Source organism: Tupaia chinensis, unplaced genomic scaffold, assembly GCF_000334495.1.
Source record: "Tupaia chinensis unplaced genomic scaffold, TupChi_1.0 Scaffold000097_1, whole genome shotgun sequence".
Classification (NCBI taxonomy): Eukaryota; Metazoa; Chordata; class Mammalia; order Scandentia; family Tupaiidae; genus Tupaia; species Tupaia belangeri.
In genome coordinates, this window is record NW_006159559.1 from 1,893,684 (window position 1) to 1,899,049 (window position 5,366).

General features: G+C 39.5%; 1 pseudogene; it reads left to right on the forward strand.

The window, feature by feature from the left end:
• Window positions 1-2,010: 2,010 nt before the first annotated feature.
• On the forward strand, window positions 2,011-4,242 carry LOC102483437 (condensin complex subunit 2 pseudogene; annotated as a pseudogene).
• The last annotated feature ends 1,124 nt before the right edge of the window (window positions 4,243-5,366 follow it).

The window sequence follows — 5,366 nt, forward strand, 5'->3', positions numbered from 1 at the left end:
ATTAATTTGGGTAGAATTGCCATTTTAATTATATTAATTCTTCCAATCCAGGAACATGGGATATCCTTCCACTTTTTTGTGTCATTTTCCATTTCTTTTTTTATCTTCTCATAGTTTTCCTTGTAGAGGTCTTTCACTTCTTTGGTTAGATTTATCCCTACGTATCTTATACTTCACTCATTAGTTTTCAAATCTGTAATGTATCAACTTTCCTCATGTATAGCTGAGAACTTAGGCAGTGTATCACCACATATGTGAAATATAAACACATGACAGATCCTACATATGGAAGAGGCCTGATGGTCCCCAAGTGGCCTGAGGAATAGTTCAGCAGTATACAGAATATTATGTTATGCAAAAAGGGTGATTTCAAGGTCTCAGTTTTCATCACAGTATTTTCCTCTCCACCTTCAGTCAGGGCTCCTTGTGGAACATGACCTGCTAAGATCAGGACCTATGTGGCTTCACTGGAAAAGTCAATAGTAGAACTAGGAAATCAAGGTTTTGGAATATATTCCTAGTCTTCTTATTTGACTTGAATTCATTTAAATTTATTAGGCAATGTTTCATTTTCAGTAACACTATTAATAGACAAGCTTTTATGTCTAGGAGAACATGAAAAAGCTGTCATTTGATTTTTTTGATTCATAGTCCTAATGTTTATTTGTCTTTAGCTTTAGAACTGGTTGGTTGTTTATGGGAAAAAGTATAATACTGAAATACTAAAATGAGATCATAAAGTCATATAATTTGTAAAGAAGGTAGCCAAGTCAATCACTTATGTGCAAGATTAAAGATCCATGTTAATAAGATAACTACATTGTACTGCATTTATAAGCACCTCAACTTTTCCTTCCAAAGCTTATACACACACACACACACACACACACACACACACACACATACACAGGCATACACATGTGCAAATATACATACACACATGTGTGTATGAAGGTGAGTGGGTGGGTATGTTGGAAAAGAAGGGAAGACCAATGATTTACTTTTAAAATAAAATAGGTAATTGATAAAATTGTGTAATTAAATATGTATATCACTTTATAGAATCCACATGTTATAGGTTAGAGAATAGCACATATTTAATAGGAGAGATATCTAAGGCACTGGGAAGTTAATTCAAAGCCAGGCAAGATAGTTAAAAAAAAATGAGATTAGAACTTGAATCTTATGAGTGTAATCAAGTTTCCCTAGCTTATTACCTGTTGATGATGACATGTATAGTATTCTCAACTGGATTGGTCTGAGAAGTATTTCATGATGGGTAAAGCCTTTTTACAAGCAAAGTGAGTGATTGACTGTTTAAAAAAAATAATTAGAATAATAATTATTATTATTGGGAAAAACATAGAAAAGATATTGAATGATGAAGTGGGGAGATTAATGTCTCTGTATTGACTGACATGCATGGCATTCCCTTTTGAAAAAGCAATGTGATACACTGTAAAGGTATATGTAATCCAATGTAATATAAAGAAGATTATGATGATAATAAAAATAAATAAATAAATAAAAAGGAAAAAAATCAAGTTTCCCTATAATATATTAGGTCCCCTTCAGAACATATAATTTCCAATTAATAGGAGTGTAATTTCAGTTTCTATTGTAACTCATTTATTTAAATAAAGTGATGCCCTCTTGTAGATACCTTTAAAATAGCATTAAATTAAATTTACAAGGTCATCTTTATTCTCAAGATGGACACTAACATCTGAACACTAGAAATGTCACCCCACTATGGGATACAACGGACAAGGACTATTAAATGACTAGCCTCTTTACACTACTGCATTTAAATGAAAGTGTCTAGGTGACACTTTGTAATTTAGAAGTCTAAATTCTTCCTGTAATCTGCAGCTATTATTTAGCCATGCTGTATACATTGATGCCATGGAATACAGCAAGTATTTACATTGATAGTATGTAAAAGCCCATGAGACTTTCCCTTTAAAAATACATTGTCTGAAGACCAGCTCCAGAGATGCTGAAGGAAAGATGGGGCCTCCCTTCCCAGCCACAATGAGTAACTCTTTTTCAGAGACCGGTGGTCACCCTCACAATGCTTCCACACCTTCGGAACAGGCGTTCCTGATGTCCCTGCCCAGGAAGGCTGCTCTCAATGTCCCTGGCACCCCAGTTTTGAAGACTTTCCTCAGAATGATGATGAAAAGGAATGAATACAGTGGCGGTGCTCCAGGATGTTAGACCTGCAGTTCAGCACGGACTCGCCTCGTCTGTTGGGCTCCCCATCTAATAAGAATATTGACATTTCCTCTGTGATCCCTAAGTTTATGAACACACAGATTCCAGAGCATTACTCCACCTGTATCAAACTGTCCACTGAAAATAAAATCACTACCAAGAATGCTTTTAGCTTGCACTTGATTGATTTTGTTAGAGACCCTTAGACAGAAAGACACCGAGCCAGCCAACTTTAAAGTGGCTGGCGGCCCCAGCACCAAGATCTATGTTGTGTACGTAGATGCCGCCCAGGCCAATGTGTACAGAGCCCTTGGGGGACTGGGCAAAGATGTGCCATCTCCAGAAGAAGATGAGGGCCATGGTGCAGATGGAAGTGCTAATGAAACAGCAACAACCAAAAAGCTTCCAAAGTCAAAGAAGAAGCATTCATGTAAAACCACTGAGCAGAATGTAAACAACCTCAATATCTCAGAAGCAGATCGAAAATGTGAAGTTGACCTCATGATTCAGAAGACTGCAGCCTCATCTGATAAATGTAACACAGCAAGGGTCTTTCTACCTTCTACTGCCATCACTATAGAAGTGAGCTGCTTTTTTCAGAAGTCCAGATTCTCTCCAGTGAAGACCCTCTCGAGATGCCTGATTTGGGTTGGGTCAAAATGACAGATTTAAAAGTGCAGTTGCAGCAGTGTATGGAAGATCGCCAGGTCTGCCCTTCCCTGGCGGGTTTCCAGTTCACTAAGTGGGACAGTGACACACATAATGAGTCTGAGTCAGTCCTGGTAGACAAGTTCAAGAAGAATGATCAGGTGTTTGACATCAATGCTGAGGTGGAGGAGAGTGACCATGAAGAATTCCTTGATGGCCCCCTGGAAGGTGATTTTGATGCCAATGATGAGCCCAACCTCACTGCGACTGAGGATCATGAAGAGCTCAGGAGCTGGGAGGAGCTCTGCCGAGTTCAAAGCCACCAAGAAGAAATGATCTCCCTCAGGGTCGGCAACATTAGGATCATGTCCCCTTCTATCCATGAAACCTGGAGAGTATTCCTATTTTAGGCCCCAGACTATGTCGATGGGCTGGCCTGGATCACTGGTGCTTTAGGGCTTGACACAAACAAGATACTACTCCTAGTCAGAGCACAAAAAGAAGAGTACAAAGAAAGATTTTGAAATAGACTTTGAAGACGACCTTGACTTTGGTGTATATTCTCAGAAATCAAAGGCTACTACTGTTCTAAGACCACTTTGGAGAGCTAGAATTGGACAGGCACCACTTGTCCTACAGACTTCCCACTGTGAGGTTGATAGTCTCATCCAGCTTTATCTCAAACCAGGTATCAGGTTACTTAAAATGGCCCTGGGCCAGAAGAAGGCAGAGATCAAGCATTATGAAGAGATTGGAGACTATGATTACAACAACCCTAATGACACCTCCAACTTTTGCCCTGGATCACAGGCTGCTAACAGTGACTACAAAGAGTTGGATAATGTGGGACCATTTGGGTCCTTCAACCTCACACCTTATCCTTGCCATTCACCCAAGACAACACAAGGGAATGGTGACACCCCTGAAGTCTAAGGATTAGAAGTCAAATCTCATAGCCAAGCCTCAGAAGGTAAATAAAATTGAAATTCATTATGCTAAAACTGCCAAAAAGATGGACATGAGAATTTGAAGCAGAGCATGAGGAGTTTACTGGAGTTTTCCATAAAGGGAGCAGGTGCAGAGGCACAACATGTCGAGAATGGAAAAGAAAGCACCCTGGAGGAGGTAGCTGACAAGATGCTCAGCAGGCTCACAAAGGACCTGCAGAAGAGCCTGTCCCCCCAACCCATGGCTCAGAATCTCTCCATATCTCTGGCTTTTGCTTGTCTCTTATATTTAGCCAATGAAAAGAATCTAAAGTTGGAAGGAATAGAGGACCTTTCTGATGTTCTTGTGAGGCAAGGAGATTCACTGTGGAGACATCACCAGCAGGAAGCCCACACCTTTCATTGGCCAGACTGTCTCAGCCCTGGGTGAAGGAAGATGCTGTGGGCTTGCAGCAGAGCTGTGGCCAGCTGTCACAGTGTCTGCCTGTTCTTTCCTTCTTTCCATCACAGTTTGGGTCCCAGCACCTGGAAACTCTGTCTTGGGTGCTGAACGTTCTCTGCCCTGAGTGACCACCTGGGAGGGAGGAGGGCAAAGAGGTGAGATGGCTGTTGTGGACTATGGAACCTACATCCATTCTTTCCATCCATGAATAGTTTCAGTCTTCTAAATCAATCTGTGATGTTTTCTACACTTTACTCTTGTAGAAAATGATTTTCCAGTAGGCACTGACTGTTGGCCCTAAAGAACTGTCTAATCCATGTACATAAAATATACTGTGCCTACACTTATAAGTGTAAATATAGTAGCTTGAAAATAAAAGCATTTGGATTAATGTGAAAAAAAATGTATTGTCTACATGTCTTCATTGACCACTATTCTTTGATTATTATTACTCTTACCATTTCTTCTTTATCTGATTGATAACAATTTGAAAAAAAATTTTAGTCCTTTTTCTCTTCTGGGCCATCTGACTTCATGAGAGGTCTTAAAAATGCTTTTGGAAAATGTGTATTATGGAAAAACTATATTCATGGACTTCAAAATTTTTTGCATCAAACAAGCTCATATCTTAATTCCATTTTCCATGAACTTTTTTAAGTCCCCTCATGCTAACAACTTCTGTATTTCTCCTCTAACAATTCTTTCAAGTAGCTCTCTCAAGAAACTCTGGCATTTTCTCTCACATCAGAACCAAATTAACTGATTCTCTGTATTTAAATCACTTCCATCCAAGTATATCCAACTTCTTTATACTCAGGACCTATTCCAATGCCATCTTAGCTAGTAATTTCTCGACTCATAGAACTTCCAAAGCATTTGATCCATTCCTCTTTTAAGATATTTACAATTTTCTGTGCACATGCACTTGCCCCCAAAAGACTTTTACACACACACTAATTATTTCTGAGTGCCCTGAGTGCCAAATCTATTTCCTTACCATTCATCATCTCCTTGCTAGCCCTAACACATGATGTTTTCCTTTGTACCACCACTGCTACTCTGTTTTCTACTAACTAGCACCTCAGCCCACTTTGGAACCCTTGAGGTACCTG